We start from the raw sequence: 18,168 nt of genomic DNA on the forward strand, positions 1-18,168 counted from the left end.
CTCTATTCCAAGCCAAAGCACAACTGAAAACTGCAGGTCCATTCTGTACTATAGAATGAAACTGTCCTCTTTAATCTAGGCAACATAAAAAAATAATAATAAATAAAAATAAAATCCTATTTAAGCTACTGTAAAACCTCTGTAAGAGTTACTTATTTTAAAATGAATGGCTGTTCTTGAACATTAACCCCATGACAAGCAACTCACTTCTACTTTATTAGTTCAACAACAATTTTCACATATTCATCAGGTTCAACCCCTTTAGTCTCTTTTACTAAAGTATCAACAGTAACAGAGAAAACCTTCAGCCATCACAGCAAAAACAAATACAGTGCTTTCCAGAAAGCTGAGCAAAGGCCTGTTAAACACCATAGAACAGCACAGGTGTGCCAGTAGCAGAGCTAATGAGCAGCACATGTTCTCACTTAAAACCCTTAATTTAAAGAGTTTCCTAAGCCAAAAAAATCTTTGGAAAGGAGATAATGAGAGACTGGTGATTCTATCAACCTAAAAAATTAAGACTTGAGTTCAGTATTATTGTCAGTATAATACCAAGTCAGTACTTACTGGATGTTTTTTGTGAATTCTGTAAAGGGAGGAAAAAAAAAAAAAAAAAAAAAAAGGGATACTTTTATAGCTGCATCATCTAGTAATGGGTTCTGAGAATAATATCAGAAAGAAGAAAGGCTTTGAACAGTTGCATACAGTCACACTGTTTATCTTATACTTGTCTCATTACTTTGCTTTACCTAGAGACTGAGATGGAAGGAAGGAATCAAGGCTGAATAAAGTTACTCTTTCATGTATTCATTAATTGCCACATCTTGAACTTGAATTATGTTACTAAGTTCCATTCCAAGGAATTTACAAGCGTGTTTAGGTGATCAGAAAAGATCTGATTTTGTCTCAGTAGCATGCAGAGAACTAGAGGTCTGGCAGTACTCTTCACTTTTAGCTCCTCACTCAGCATCTATGATGCAACTTCTGATATGGAAGGGAAATCATGATGACAGCCTGTGACGGGACACCTCAAAAAGTAATTTACAGGTAACAGCCTCCAGCCCTCTCCTCAGCTTTGTCATTTTAGAGCTGAGGAGAAAAAGATGGAAAACAGATGATGAAGAAACAGGAAAACATGGAGACACAACAAAATAAAAACAACAAATAATAGCTGAGAGGTCTCACAATGCAGGAGGAAGAAGTATCCATCCACATCATTTCTGCTCCCTTTTCTGGAAAAAGTTTTCAAATATGTTAAGCAACTCTGACTTTCCTTAAGAGCTTTGACAGGTTAGAGTTAAAGCCCCTTTCAAAAGACAGACTTACTTCCATCAAGAAACAAAAAATTTGGAAAGACAACATCCACACAGTAGAAGGCACACTGCAGTTCTGGAAGCACCTGTATGCTTTCTTACTCTTTGCATTCCTCTCCATTGCCAAACAGAAAGAAGTGTAATAGCTCTCTTACAACAAAAAGCAGTCTCCTGGGTGCACATACAACCTTTACCTGATTTGAAGAGAGGCCTCTAGAAAATTCAATTAAATTGCCCATTGCAGGGGTTTCTCGCTAGTAACAAACATGGAGTTGCAGGCATTTGCTGCCTCCTTCTGGTCAATGTTTGGGATGGCTTGCTAATTGACAAGGGCGGCTGACTTCCAAGGAATGCAAGAATGAATTTAGCATCTAAGGTCAAAGAGAACAACAAATTCCAGGAATTAACGCTGATTCCAAGTGTATGGAAAATTGGTAATCACAGCCTGAACTTCTGATTAATCAGCTGAGGCAAATGTTGAGTCAGCTGTGGGAGCACAGGTGAGAGTAATTTAGCTGTGCTCCCAGAAAGGGTGGAGCTTGACTCCACCTCCTCTAAACCTCATTTAAAGGCTTACCACCACTAAGGCAGCATCTCTTGGAGATTGCTCCTCTGTGGAGATTGCCTCAGCATTTCTCAGCAGACTGAAGGCTTCCATATGGGTGAGTTTTTCCTGTAAATAACCTTTGGATATTTACTACCATCTTTTCATTATTGTCATTCTATGACAGAAAGTAACATATTAATACCATGTGCTCAAATATTTAATATAAAAGATGAGGAGGTCAAATTGCTGCCTGAATAGATTTCTGGAACCCAAACTCCTCAAGGGTAGAGTCTGTAAATGAAGTTTATGAGAAAGTGTGTGGTTGGTAGATACTCAAGAAATTCTGTGATGTGCTTTGGTGCTTCTCTGATCGTGTTAAGTTTCTAAAAAGCATGGTGCTCTAACTGGGCAGAGATGTTGCCATCGGTACAGTTATTTCACCAGTATTATCTTTCTTCTTTGCCTAAAGTGAACAACAACAAAAATATTCCTTCTATCCTTGTGCCACAGAAATGCAGATAGAATGCTGTTAATAAACTTATATGCCTCACAGAAATATCTGTCCACTGTTCTGAACAGTCTAGTAGATTTTAAAGGTCCTCGTTAAGTGAAGACTTAATTCACTAACTACAATTAATGAATATGTTGTTCCTTAATTGCTGCTTGAATTCTTTTTCTCTTTTGCTAATATTCTTATTAGATAAACACTTCTGAGTTTCCCTTGAAGCCCTTTCCTAAAAAAACCAAACAAATAAACAAAACACAACATCAAAAAACACATACTAACTCTAGCAAAAGCAATTCATCTGAACTTGTTTATTTTTATCCATAGAAACAGATTGCTTTCATAAAATGCGGCAGCTATGGCTGTGGATTGAAAATTTGGCAAATTCTTTGTCTAAAATTAATTTTTACATAAACATTTATGTAGAAAGATGGATTACTCTCTACAGAATTTATTGAAAATATATTAAATGCCATAGATCTTTGACTGTAGAGATTATATTAAGAAGAGATAGATTCTAAATGAATAGGTTTTGTTAGTATTAGGAAGTTTAAATAATGAAGAAGAGTGTAATGGAAGTTGCTGTAAATGAAATATTTTTCATAACCCCATTTCCGATATTCCTCCAATTAAATCAAAACTGAAAGAAGGTTTACCTTATTCAAACCAGAGTATTTTCAGGTATTAAACATTCTTGTAGAGTAGTAGATTTCTTGTTATCTCATCTGGAGATTTATCAGAATGTTTAGCACACATGTTGCTCTAGATAGATAAATGAATAATGACTAATGACCTTAGACCTCAGTGTGAATATCAGCGACTTAAAAATAAAACCAAAATAAAAAAAAAAAAACCTTCAGATGAAGGAAGAAACTTGCTGCTGGAAAACACAAGCAAATGTCTTCAGGAAAATGGGACTCTGACATTAATCACCTGTGCAAAATAAATAAATGAATCAGATGACTTTCCTTATTCTAATGATTAAAGATAGTTCAACACATCTCTGACCTATTTCTTTTGTCCTCTTACAGTTTACCTTACTCAAACGATGTTCTTCTACTCTCATTCCTTGAGGAACTGTCATAGAGAAATAATGTGCAGTTCTGTTTGCTGCAATGCCCGACTCACAATATAGCAAAATAATGTTTGTGGCTTCAGATAGAAGTAGCGTTTGAAAAAAGTATTCCCTTGATTTTCTGGCATAATAATATTCAAAGAACTACAAAATTATTAAGATTGGAAGTCATCTGGCCCAATCCCAGGCTCAAGCAAGGCCATCTAGAGCAGGTTTCTCAGGACTATATCCATACAGATTTCAAAAGTTGTCTTCAAATAGATAAATAATGTGCACAGTGTACACAAGAAAAGTTACATACATATAGGTTATAGTAAAAATAAAATCCATCTGTCACGAATAGTAAGCTATTGTCTTCTTGGTTGAATAAACCCTAAAGGATTTAAAGTCTTCTTTGAACAGACTACTGACTTCTGTGAGAGTAGGAGCAGAAACCAATGTAAGTTTATTCAAAGTCAAAAACAGCAATGACTTCTGAATACTAGAAAATTAATAAACTTCTCTTGCAAATGCAATAAGGGATATAAAAATCTTCTTCCACTTTTTTAATAGCTTCTTCAGTGTAATCAAAACATTTTCTTAGTTTTTTGTTGTGTTTTGTTTTTTTTTTAAGCATGATGTCTACTACAGTGTGCTATTTTTACTGATATGTTTTTATTTGTTTACTAGTGAATAATTCCTAGTTTATTCATTTCTGATTGAAAAATTTTGAAGCAATATTATGGGTTAGCTGTGATGGGATAAACTGCTTAATTTCTCCTAATTAACTATTATCCAGAACATTGTGCAAATATATGCACTTCAGAATAAGTTTTGCTTTCCTCTAAGAACATCTTCAACATTACCTTTATATCAGCTTCCTACCCATATATATATAATTTCCCCCCCCCCCACTGCTACTATTTAAAGCCCACAATATTTGAATTAATTTGACCATGCAGACTTTCAGGACTCATCTGGACTTTTCCTGACATTGCTGGTTCCTGGTGTTGCTTGTGATAGCTGCCTAAGCATTAAGTCAAGTGCCTAACCTTTCTCAGCTTTGCTCTGTGGAACTCATTCATGATTAAGAAGCAATGAATGTTGTGAGTCACTGTGTGACAAACTTGAGACTGTTCTTTTAATAAGTGATGGAAAAGGCTGCAGTGCAAATCACAAACTTTAGAAGGAAACTAATGAAAATTAAGCAGGCTTTGATATGAAGAAATATAAGAATAACTACAGAGATCCATCACCAGTTAACTCTCCTTACTGAAGGGCCAGTAAGGTGGCTCGCTCACTCACTGTGTCCAACTCAGCTTTCTGAGTGAGAAGGACGGACACTATAGAATTTTGGACCTAAAAAGAGTTAGTACAGTGCCAGAGGAAAGTTTTAGATACTAGGAAGACTTAAATCTAAAGTGTGTCACCAGGTGTGAATGAGGCAGTCGCTTATGTGCTGCTCACCAATGCAGGGAAGATCATAAAAGAAGTTAAGACAGAAGGCAGTCTGGGCTGCAAGAACCACACTTTCTTTAGGTACACTGGGCAGAAGAGAGAGGCAAAGGAGAGTGTACCCTCTCTGATAAGAAAAAAGGCAGAGCTGACTTCCTCAGATACAAAGAAGGCTGATGTACTTAAGGAGCTCTTTGCCTCATTCTTTGCGACCCATCAGGCTTCTCATGTTTCTCATGTCCCTGCACTTCTAAATGAGAGTCAAGTGCAAAATCCCACACATGCAAGGGTAGAGCAAGTCCCAGATCACCTCATGAGACTGAATATGTACAGGACTGTGGGGCTATCAGATGAAATTCCCAGTGACTAGAAAAAAAAAAAGAAGCAAACATTCATATTTTTGAGGAAAGGGAGAAACTAAGACCCAGGTTGCTACACATTGGTGAACATTACCTCTGTGCCTGGGAAGATTGTGGAGTGGATATTCCTGGAAGGGATGTTAAAGCACTTGTGAAACAAGAGGTAATGTGGGACACCCAACACAGCTTCACTAAGGGAAGGCAGTGCCTGACCGATCCAACAGACTTCTGAGACAGAGTGACCACATTAGTGGAAGAAGGAAGGGCAACTTACATTGTCTACCTGTACAAGGCCTCTGATATGGTCCTGAACTGTATTCTTACCTCTAATTTGGAGGACTATGGATTGGCTGAACTATTAGATGGATGAAGAATTCGTTGGAAGATATGGCCAGAGGGTTAATGTCAGTGGCTTTATAACAAAGTAGAAGTCACTCATGAGTGATGTCCCAAAGTGGGACATCTTTGGATAGTGATCTTCAACACTTTTATCAATGACATAGATAGAAGGGCACGGTACACCCTCAGCAAGTTTGCTGATAACACTAAGCTGAGTGGTACAGTTGACACAATAGAAGGGAGGAACACAATCCAGGGGAACTGAATGCACTCAAATAATAGGTACATGAGAATCTGATGAGGTTAACAAGGTCAAGTGCAAGGTGTTGCACTTGAGTCAATGCAGTCCCAGATATGAAAATAGACAGGGAGAAGAACACACTGAGAGCAGCACTGTGAAGAAGGATCTGGGAGTCCTGAAGTGCAAAAGGCTGGATATGAGCCAACAATATGCTCTTTCAGCCTGGAAGGCCAACAGTATCCTAATCTGCATCAAAAGAGAGGTGGTCAGCAGGGTAAAGGAGGGTGAAGGAGGTCATCGTCCTCCTCTGGAGCACTGTGTCCAGACCTGGAGACCCCAGTACAAGAAGGCTGTAGAGCTGTTGGAGCAGGTCCAGAGGAAGGTCACAAAGATGATCAAAGGGCTAGAGAACATCTTCTATGAAGATAGGTTGAGAGAGTTGGGCTTCTTTATTTTATGAAAGAATAAACTCCAAGGAAACCTCAGTGTGGCCTTCTAGTACTTAAAGAGAGTTAACAAGCAGGAGGGGAACTGACATTTTACGTGGTCTGAAAGGGATATGGCAAGAGAGAATGTTTTTAAATCAAGAAAGGGTAGATTAAGATTAAATGTTAGGATTACTTTTTTCACTCTGAGGCTGGTGAGGTACTGGAACAAGTTATGCAGAGTGCTTGTAAATTCCCCATCTCTGGATGCATTCAAGGCCAGGTCACGTGGGATCCTGGGCAGCCTTGTTGGTGGCAACACTGCCCATAGTGGGGAGGGTGAAGTGCTCAATAGTCTTTAAGATCTCCCACCTACGTCATTCTAAAATTCAGTGGTTCAATTATTTTAACTGGACAACAGTAATAAATTGGATTTATTTGTCTGTTAAAAATGATTAGACAAACATTATATCCTTAGCTCTACATATATAGCATGTCTGAAGTACCACTGTTTGTGGCATCATGTCTCACTCCAATTTATAGGAGGGAGGCAAGATTCTTATTCTAGCCGGTGTGAGATTAAGAAACTATGGTTCAAATGTTGGTCTGATCAGTTTATTACAAATAATAATCAGACGAGAAGATGGGGAAGGGAGAGCGGCAACTACCGAGAATTAGGGTGATGGGGACAGGAAAGTAGGCAATAGAAGAGGTAGAAAAAAAGCAAGAATTGCGTGAAGCGGGGATGCAGCAACGTCCCATCACACGGCATTCCATTGGTCCAAGGCAAAAGCGCAGGGGAGAGCAGCAGCAGAGTGGCTGGCCACAGCAAGCTGATGCAGTGCAGAGCAGGTGGTGGAAGAAACAAAAGGGTCACACAGAGCAAGGTCTCACACAGCAGGCCCGGTAGAGTCCATTGGCAACAGCAGGGTGGCAGTAGAGCAGCAGCAAGGAATCTGAAGCCAGATACCTATCTTGTTCTTCAGCATGCAGGTGTCATGTTATGAGGCAGCTGATGTCAGAAAACCTTCTCGTTCACACTGTGAGGCATCTGATGTCAGAAAACCTAACTTCATAGTTTGTCCATCCCCTTTTATCCTACTTCTTTCCTAGCTACTTGACATTCTTGGGGGCTTGGGTAAGAGTCATGTGAGTACCCCTGAGATAGCCATCTTCCTCAAGGTAAGCCCACACAAAAGACCACTTCACGGCCATTCATCTGCCTTTTATCTCTCTTGTTGCCCCTGGCTTTGTCCATCTGTGTCCCTCAGACAAAGGATTTCTCAACCCTTGCCCAGGACTTGCTTGGACTTGTCCATCCTCAGCAAACTTTGAGACAATAGTGTAAAAAGCATGGCCTCTTACATATCACCAAGTGGTTTTCTGTAAAGAGAACATTTTTTAGGAAGAGTCACAAAAGTTCAAGGTATATTTTACTTATATCAGGATGATATTCACAGCTAAATGAAATCGGAAGAGATCTTTCACAGACCAGTTTTGTGTCGGTATTTGTAATTTCTGTTCCTTTTACCTTGGCTGAATAATAAAAATCTTAGAAAAGACAGAGGTACATTCTTTAATTATTTTAACCACAACTGTTAATTTCATAAGAAGAAAGTGGTTTATGCGCAAAAGCTTTATGTATAAAACTAACAATATTGTCAATTATCACAATTCAGTGGGTGAATAACAGCAAAGCATAAGAACTTCATTTACAAAGAAGTACCTAGTTTCTTCTAGTAATCCACAAAAATTATTGTTAATAGGAACACTAGTTACTCTTCACAAATCTCTTTATTCTTTATTTCTTTAGTTCAGAAAAAGTATTCCATTTGGTTGTTTCTACTAGATTTCCCTAACACAAGTCCCTCGGAAGTAAGCAGCATGAATACTTGCATGTTCTGGAAACCATGAAGAAGGGCACAGACTAGTTGAAGAGCAAGAGAGTAGATAATATGCTGGAGATGTACAGAAACACACAGGACCACACAGATTCTGTGACATACTGTTAAGGGCTTCTGTAGCACACTGTCTGATTTGGAAATCCATGTGCAATTTAAGTAGGCCTGACTTAAGGAGTCACTTAAATGTTTCACTGTATGTTAAAGACATAATTACCAGTTCTGACCTCAAATTAAAGGAGTTGATAGTCAGAAGTGTTAAAAGACTGCTAGTTCTTGCTGCTGAAGAAGAAAACAAAAATTAGAGTTATTTCCCAAATTTTTCCAGAAACAGACAAATAGAGCATCTATGCCACTAATGCTGGGCTCGGTAAAGCTAGCGTCAGACATTCAATTCACTGTCATAACTACATTCCAGAAAACCAGATCTGATTCAGTCATTATACCAAACATTATTGGTAAAATTGGCACAGATGTTTGGAAGCATTTAGAAAGAACATTAACGATACTATTACAATTCCTTTGGGAAGTTTGTTTATTCTTTCATCTGATTGTTGACAACTTCAGTTCCATGTATACAAAGCAGTGAAAAGATAGCAAACAATGTGTTACATTATCTGTTATTTGTTATCATTGACCAAAGAGACAGACACTACTTTTTTCAAGAAAATAATCAATTGCCTTAAATAACAGTATGACTAACAGCTATTCAAAAGAACCAGTCAAAACAAGAACTTTCTGGATTATTTTTCTTTGAAATACAGAACAATGCAAGCTAGAAAATTGAGATTTTGTACTGTAGACAAAAGTAAGAAATCATCTTTTATTATCTGACCACCTGAATAGCATACTTGCTAAGTAGTACCATAATTATGATTCTGGGATGCAAGTCGTACAATGCCACAAACTAGTGTTTCTGCTACTGAAAAAGTTTATGTAGATAAAGACATCTTTAATAACAAACGCAATTATAAATTGTTCACAAGTGATGAATACTTTAGAAATAGTTATCCAGTAAGTATATAAAAATATATAGAATGTTATGACAATGAAAATAATTGCTGGTAAAAAAAAAAAAAAAAAGAAAAACATATAGAAAAAAGTTATCATTCTGCTTCCTGTTTTGTTCAAACTGGTTTAGTTTTAATTTGTGTTTCTTCTCAGAAACACAGCTAAAAGTCTGTCTTACAAGAGAAATAGATTTTCAATATTCCCCATATAAGTAATGAAACATTTCTCCATGATGTTTTGTGATTTCCAGAAATCAGTTCTAGAGTTAGATATTTTAAACGAAACCCTACCTCTTTGATGTGTTCTAGTTCTTAAAAAGAAAAATTTTCCAAGTTACTCACAAGCCTATTATACAAGCAAATACAGAAACGCAAAGCCAGGAAACCACAATAAAGCAACCCGGGATCCTGCTTTTAAAGAATTCTGTTTATCCTTACACTTTTGTGTTAGTGCTTGCTAAGTAAGCTGTCAGTTAGAAAGATAATTATTGCATTATAGCTTAGAAATATTTACCTCATAGAATGCTGTTTGCTATGGAACCATTGCATTAAAATTACAAAGAGAAAGATTTAAGAGAATGGCATTATAGGTATGTCCCTCCCAGCAATCAGAGCTAAGAAGTTGCATTTAAAAAAATAAAAATAAAAAAAAAAGTTTCAGCCTTCATTGTACATGTTTCCAGGCATTACCCACTATATGTGAAGATGAAACCACAAACTCTTGGTCATTTTAAGAGAAATTAGATATTTTCAATCTGAAATATAAGAATCAAATCATGCATGACTGTTATAAGTCAATAAACATATCTTTGGGTAAACTTCATAATAATTGCTTAGAAGTAACATTTATTTGTTTTCATTATGACATCATTTGCACTTCTTGGTTTTAGTTCTTTAGTGCTTTAAAACATTGGTCACTTATAGTTGCATCACCTGCACAGAATATACTACAGTACTGGAGACTCACTTTTAGCTGAACTGTAACACATCCTGAGGAGACTCCTCTTTTCAGGTCACTTGCAGAAACTTTCTTAGAAAAGTCAACTCACTTAATCTTACTTAGCTATTTAGTCTAATGTGAAATATCTTATAATCCCTCTTTACATATACATACATCATTTTCATGATACTGGAATCAAAAGGACATAGCAAAAAGCATATGTAGACACAAATGATTAGTAAGCAGTTAATAATCAACATTGAAATTGACATACTGAGTATTTCCATTTTGAGACCATTGCAGTCCTCTGGCAATCTTATTGACTGAGAGGTGATCATTTTTTGGATTAAAAAAAAAGAAAAAGAAAAAGAAAGAAAGAAAAAAAAGCCTTACAAAATAGCAGGGAACACAGACACATTTCTTTGATGCAAAATATTACCTCCCAAAAGCACTCAACAATAAGAGACTATAATGCAGAGGAAAGAAGTGCAATAACAAGAAAGCAGCAACATCACAGGCTGCAGCAAGTATGTATTGGCTCCAATGCAATAGCAGAGGGCATAAAAAATAAAGAAGCTATTTACCTTTAAAGGGCCTCAGGTTCACAATGATCTCCTGCAAGGTACTCTTACCTCCACTGCCATCACTTACATGAGGTCTGGGAAGGGGTGTATCCAGGATCCCTTCCAGTCATGCAGGCTCATTGCATGCACCTGAGCTCTGTAGGGTTGGCCTTGTCTTCCCAACAGGTCCTCAATTATTGGCTCAAGTCATGACTCATCATTTCTGCTTGAGAGCCATAAAAGATTAGGCACTTGCAAACACCTTACCAGTTGCTTAGTCTGCAAGGTACAAAGATGAAACCTGAAGATATGTGTGTGGGCTCACTTTTGAGTGCATGTAAGGAACTGGGAACCTTTGCAAAGCAGTCTCAAAACCACGTTCACACTGAACTCAGAGCAACCAGTTAGATAATTCTGTGAGAGTTTAGGTATCTAGTTCAGGATTGCAGAGAGACAAGTTTTTTGTATCTCAGAGTCTCAATGGACAGAGCATAAGGTTCAGTGTTAATGGCACAGCCCAGTGCTTTTCTGTAGATTTTCATAAATTAAAGGTATTATGGCCAGCATTTTAGCTGATCTATTCAGAATTTAACTGATATAACTTTAATGAAGTTTAACTCTACTGTCCTAACAGGAAATAAAAATGTGCATGTATATAATTTAAGATTTCTTAAATCACTGCAGGAAATAGAAATATTTCAACCATTATCAACAACTTGAACCTTCCAGGACCTGACCAGGCCTGTTCCAGGACCTAACCACTCTCCTAGTAAAGAACTTCCCCCTAACATCCAACCTAAATCTCCCCTCTTTTAACTTAAAACCATTTCCTCTAGTCCTGCTATTGTCAGCCCTTTCGAAGAGTTTACTCCCCTCCTGGGAGTAAGTTCCCTTCAGGTATTGAAAGGCTGCAATGAGGTCACCCCGCAACCTTCTCTTCTCTAGACTGAACAAACCCAACTCCCTCAGCCTGTCCTCATAGGGGAGGTGCTCCAGACCCCTGATCATCTTCATGGCCCTCCTCTGAACCCTTTCCAAAATCTTCATGTCTTTTTTGTACCGAGGGCTCCACACCTGGACACAGTACTCCAGATGGGGCCTCACAAGAGCAGAGTAGAGAGGGACAATCACCTCCCTATCCCTGCTGACCACCCCTCTCCTGATGGAGCCCAGGATCCCATTTGCTTTCCGGGCTGCCAGAGTGCACTGCTGCCTCATGTTAATTTTCGCATCTATCAGGACCCCTAGGTCTTTCTCTGCCGAGCTGCTCTCAAGGACCACTCCTCCCAGCCTGTACAGGTGCCTGGGGTTCTTCTGTCCCAAGTGCAAAACCTTGCACTTTGCCGTGTTGAACCTCATTAGGTTCACCTGAGCCCCATGAAGCAGACATTCTGGGCTAGAGTTGAGCTGTGCATTCAGAATGAGGGCCTTCCATTCAGTATAAAACTCTTGGTGCACTGGAAAGTTTCACAGAGATGTTCCAAAGAAGAATATGTTTATTTACAACGTTTTCTAGCTAGAGCTTCAAAAGCGTACTTAAGCATGTAAATGACTTTACTGCTTTTATCTTTACAGTAACTGTATTGAGCCTAGTTACCTCATGTAATTATTTCTGCATATCAGGAACGAGGATACAAAGAATGTGATCCCAGACTAATCTTGTATGCAGGCTGGTTGAATCTAGATTAGGATGGTCAACTCTCAGCCAGTTCACAAGATTATCCTGAATATCCTCTCTGTTTAGACAGAAGTTTAAGAGGTTATCGGATGTTTCAGAGCAGACCAAATCATGTCTGCAGATGAATGGAAATAGACTTATGGCTGCACATCTCTTGCAGAATGCACTGTGATATCCCTCAAAAGAAAAACTGGAAGAAGCAGATATATACTAAGAGATATTATATGTGGTGGAACCTCACCACATGAAGTAGGCCTATGGAGAATTTATGCTATATATACAGAATGGGGGACAAGAGGCTGAGAGCAGCTCTCCAGAAAGGGATCAGGGAGTTCTTGACAGCAAGCTGAATATGATCCATCAGTATGTCTTTGCAGCCCCAAAGGCCAACAGTATCTGAAACAAAACTGCCTGCTGGGCAAAGGGAGGGGTTATCTTGTGCTCTGTGCTGTGCAGTCTCACTTTCAACACTGGGTACAGGTTTGGATGCCGCAGTGTAAGAAGGGCATAAAACTATTAGAGAATATCCAAAAGACAGGCAATGAAGATGGTAAAACTTATAGAGGGCAAAAGTGTATGAGGGGAGGCTGTGGTCCTTTGGTTAGTTTAGTCCATAAAGAGAAGTCTGAGGGGAGGCTTCATGGTGGCCTACAGCTCTTCATGAGGGGAGCAGTGCTGATCTTTGCTCTCTGGTGAAAGCAATAGGATCAAAGGGAATGGCATAGAGATACAGCAGTGGAGATATCTTGAGGATGCCTTCAGGGTGTTGGTATGCTTTGTCCCCTCATCACTATTGTTAGGCACCAGAGCAGCTGCACTCACAGTTAGCTGGGCACCTGGGAGAAGTGGAGAGCCTCCAGTTCTCCTGAGACACTATTGGCATCAAAAGGACCACAGAAAGAGGGATCTGGACACCCCATATGTCTCTCAGCTTGGCCAAGGGAAAGTCATTCAAGAAGAATGTCACTACGGACAGTGGAAGTACTTATCCAGCAATAGATCTGCAAGACTTTACTAGATAATCTGAAATATGTACTAGATTTACTAAGTATATGCCTAAATTGTTGATTAATAATTTGGAGATAAAATCTTAGGAAATTCATAGTTATGAATCTTTTGTTTTTCATTTGCACTAATCTAAGTGTCTAATATACTGTGTTCTGAACTACGTAGAAGATTTGGCCCTACTGTCTGAATAGAAAATGCTGAGTTTCACATTCTTATAAGCAGTTGTGGGAAATCTAATCTTTTTCTGTGAAGGTACTGGAGTTCTGTGGAAAACTGTATATAGTAATAATAAAACTGCTGAAGTCAATCCCTGCCTCAAATGAAAAATGCTGTGTGGTGCCACCTACAGAGGAAAAAAAAAATGTTCAGAGGAAAAACTAATTTCTCTTCTGTCATTGCAAACATAGCATTACATATTACAGACCAAGTACCTCAGCAGAATCTAATCCAAAAACTTCAGCAATCTTTCTGCTCCTTGCTCTGGGTTTTGGATTGGGACCCTAGAAATGTTCATCCTAGTGTGGATACTCTACTGTGGTCTACAGATCACGGTGACAGATTTATCCATACAATTTCAGGCTACTCAGTGGTAGTACAAGGAAAGGCACTACAAAATAAAAATGGAAAACAATTCTATAATTGACTGAGTACATTATGTGGTCAAAGCCATAGTGATTTCAGACTTTACATTTCTTCTTCACTAGTCTCCACATTATCTTTTACTTTTAAGAAGATATATTAATTTCAGTAAACTATTGAAATTTAAATGACTTTTTTTAACTATTCAGTTTATGCGTTTTGATTTTAATGATGTGCTACTATGCCTTGAGTTTTACAGTAAATGGGTACTTTACATACAGATCATCATAATAGCTTCTATTTAACCATTGTAATTACCTGTTAAATCAATTTTGATTTCATAGTCACATAGGAAAAATCTAAAGGTGCTGAATTACCAATATTTGTGTAATATTTTAAAATCAAGACCTTTCATGCATCCCTCAAAACAATTCCATCCAGCCTCAGCTGTATAATTAGGAATTCTAAATACAATATTGGACAACAAATCAGCCACACACAACCATTCTCACAGACATTCAAAACCCACACGTATGTGATCCTGAGCAACTTGTTCCAGTTGAGCTCAAGTGGGAGAATTGCACTACACAATCTCCAGAGAAGATTAACTTCAACCATCCTTTCATTCTGTGAAGCTATAAAAATCAGGCATTGGTTGAAGTTTCAGTACTGCAGGCATTAGGGATTTGTATTTGGGTTCATGAACCAAGAACTGGCTGGAATAATGAATTTGATTTTTATATAGTGTAATTTTCTCATGGTTTCAGATTCTTAACTGGGTTAAACAACACATTGACAGTTCTTTTGAAAAGAATGCTAAAGGAGGAAAGGCTTAAATATTCTTGTGTCTGAACTACAATTTTGAGCCTAGAACTATCATGAAATTTACTTAGTAATTCACACAGATTGTTAGATTCTTGAATTTTAAACGAAGAAATTTTTCTCTTAGCCCAACTCTTTGTAAGGAATGGAAAACACAGAAGAGATTACAGTTTTTAAAATTACTATTTCTTCTATTTTCTTATGAAATTTAAGTTCTATATACTGCCTTTTCATCACTTAGTGGCTGAAAATTCTAAACTTGCATGACAGGCAATCATTTTTGTTAATTGATTACATGAAATGAAACATTGCAAGTTTAAATTTAGGTGTTTCAAAACTGTCTTTACAGATATAGCAGGTTACACAGCTATCGCAAGAATCTGAAAGTTAATTCAATTTTTGTTCTTTCATCATCAGATGAAGTAAAAAGTAATCTTTCTATTTCTCTCTCTGCTCAGGAAATGATCCTGTGGAAATTAAGAAAATAGCAGTCCCATGTCATTTTACAGCACTTTGCCTGAGAGGGTAATCTTTTTACCCCTGAGAATTTTTCAGTCAGGATCACATATGTGTGAGCCAATCCTTATCTCTACAACAGGACAATATATATATCTTAGCTTAGTCTGACAAAGCACCTCAAGAGCACATGTACTTTGCAGACTCCAGCAAAAATAGCAAACTTACAAAAGGAGTGTATGAAGGAAACAAAACAAACAAACAAAAAGCAACTCCTTAAATCAGTTCCAATAATTCAGTAAGACTCGTCTCTCAGATAAAGCTTCCTCATCTCATTAAAAACATAGAAGTTACACTTAAACTTCTGGTACTGATTTTCAAAGAAAAAAAATAAAACCTTCTGAAAGAGGGCATAGAATAAAAAATAGCTGGTAAATATTTGTTGTATAGCATAAAGTGGAAGTAGGAAAAATCTGATACTTTGAAAAGGTACTTGTTGAAATAGGGGACACAAAGTTGTGAACTGAGGGAAAAAAAAAAAAAAAGAAAGAAAGAAAGAAAGAAAGAGGGAGAGAGAGAGAGAGGAAGGGAAATTAAAACTAACAAAAGATATTGTTTAAAATTTGAGACATTTATGCTTTTGTTCCATATCTTCTCCATTCCCTCAGTTTAACATTTCCTAGGTCCTGAGAAGTCATGCAAAAATCTTCTCCTACTTTCAGAGTTTTCTTTCTCTATGATTAAGAGATCTATTAACCCAAATATGCTACACTGATATGTTATGAGCAATTTAGCCTTTCACCGACCTTAGCTACAGTTGTTCCCTGAGAACTGTTGATTGAATTTCATTTGTGCCAAGTGAAAGGATCTTCTATAGTAGAAACCTTCATAATGTTCATAGACATGTAAACAAATAAGCAAATAATGGTTTTGATTTTGATTTTCTCAAACGTGCTTATATTCTGTGTAGAAAGGAAATATTTGATGGTCTCCATAGTAACATTTTGGAGCAGTAGGCCAAGCAGGAAAGCCATCTTCATCCACCTATGCTTTTAATACAGTTTCACATCCCATGTCACTGGCATGTATTATGTATATGGAACACAGAGGTTTGAAATCAAGTTGCAGGTAAGTTCATTTGGAAACCAAAATAGGACAAAGCAAAACAAAACAAAATAAAACTACAACAACAACAACAACAACAAAACAAACAAAAAAACAACACAATCTAGAACCACTCAGGTAGATGATAAATATCCCATCAAGGCAAACAATGAAATAAGATGATTTAATTTGGAATGATATGTACTCAACAGTCATTTAACAATAACTGGGAAGTTTTCTCTTTATCTATTCCTTAGCACTAGGTAACATATCAAGTGAACCTATACACCTTCAGAGAAAGAACTGAAGCAAAGATAATGCTAATTCCAATCAGCTTCTAAGTCTTCTCTTTTGCTTTACAACGTTATGCTGACAGTGGGCAGAATTTATCTAGAGCTTCTATGCTTGAAAGGGGTTTTGCAAAGTCACACTTTCAAATGCCAGTTCCTACATGGAGCTAATGCTTAGATAATCCCTGAGAAAGAAGATTTATCTTCCTACCCTGGCTGCTAAAGGTTCATACAGAACCTTTAATCCTAAGAGCAAATTTACCTCAGAGATTCCAAAATTTATCTTTGATTGCAGACATGCAAGGGTTTGGGATTGTTTTTTTTTGGATTGATTACGTCTGCAGAAACAAAAGCGTCAGCAATTATTTCATTTACAATGCTTTGAATGCTAAACCCGCCTACAAATAAAAGTGGTCAACTCATTATGGAAGAGGTTAAACCGTTGTTTAGAAAGCAAGGTTGTTCATAAAGCTACAGACTAAAATAAATAAATAAATAAATAAATAATGGAAAAAAAAATTAGCAGGGATAGCTGACATCAGCACCTTCTCATTGTCACCTAAGGATCTCTGAGGTATTTCACAGAAAAGTCACCAGTGCTGCCTTTTGAAGGATATCCTAGAGGAATCCTTTGTTGTGGGAAATGTTGAATGCAACTTAAAGCAACTTTGCTTCTCATCTTGACTTACACTGGAAAAAATGGAAGAGCTAGATTGCAATCTTATAGCAAAATCTAGACCTGCTTGTCTGAAAGACCTCTTCAAAATCAGTACCTTCTCTTCTTCAGGATGAAAACTCCTTTTGTAAAAGCATGCATCCTAGGTTTCATATCTAATAAAACCTAAGTTTTGGCAGGCACAGCCTTAAGGATTCACATTGTGAATGTGCAAAAGCCAATGAAAACATACATACAACCACCTTATCTTCCCCTCACCCCTCCTCTGTTGCTCATTTCCTTTCTGAACACGTTGGCTTATGATGTCACAACTCTGAATATGTGTTCACTATATACTCATTTACTTAAATATGCAATCTTTGAATCATGCTGAGTATTTCAGAGTCTGCTTACATTATGATACTAATGGAGGTGACAGATCTGTTACCAACTTGTTTCTTCCCACGTGCTAATATTAGGAGCGTTTGCTATTATACATTCTTCTTCTATAACAAATAGACTATCACAACACTCATACTGTAAAAGCAATATTAATGAAGCCATAAATTCCCATGGTTATTTTTATTTAAGAATGTGTCACAATAAGACATGGTTTATATTGTACTAACTCAAAAATGAAGCATTTAAAGGCTTTTTTTTTTTTTTTTCAAATATATTACACAAGACCTAATTTTCTTTAGCATACAAATATCTTATATGCTCTATAAAATAACAATACAATAAATTCATAAATGGTGATATACTGCATTTGTACATCTTTGTCATGGTTTCTTGGTTATCGGTAATCCACATCATAACATCATGTAGGGCACTGGAGTTAAAGTGTTAATGCTTCAGTTCCTGGTACCTGTCTGAAAGAGAAGAACTACATTCTCCAGGGGGCTTTGTGGTCAGAGAAAAGAT

General features: G+C 37.3%; 1 long non-coding RNA gene across 1 annotated transcript in view; it reads left to right on the plus strand.

Annotated features, from left to right (window-relative positions):
* The first annotated feature begins 1,824 nt into the window (after nt 1-1,824).
* Nucleotides 1,825-18,168, plus strand: part of LOC146761999 (uncharacterized) — a 32,513-nt gene continuing 16,169 nt past the window's right edge. The window contains exon 1 of the long non-coding RNA XR_014942803.1: nt 1,825-1,975. This is a non-coding gene — a long non-coding RNA (uncharacterized LOC146761999). The remainder of the gene's footprint in view (nt 1,976-18,168) is intronic.

This window comes from Coturnix japonica, chromosome 2 (assembly GCF_054131305.1).
Source record: "Coturnix japonica strain WE chromosome 2, WE-NBRP24, whole genome shotgun sequence".
Taxonomy (NCBI): Eukaryota; Metazoa; Chordata; class Aves; order Galliformes; family Phasianidae; genus Coturnix; species Coturnix japonica.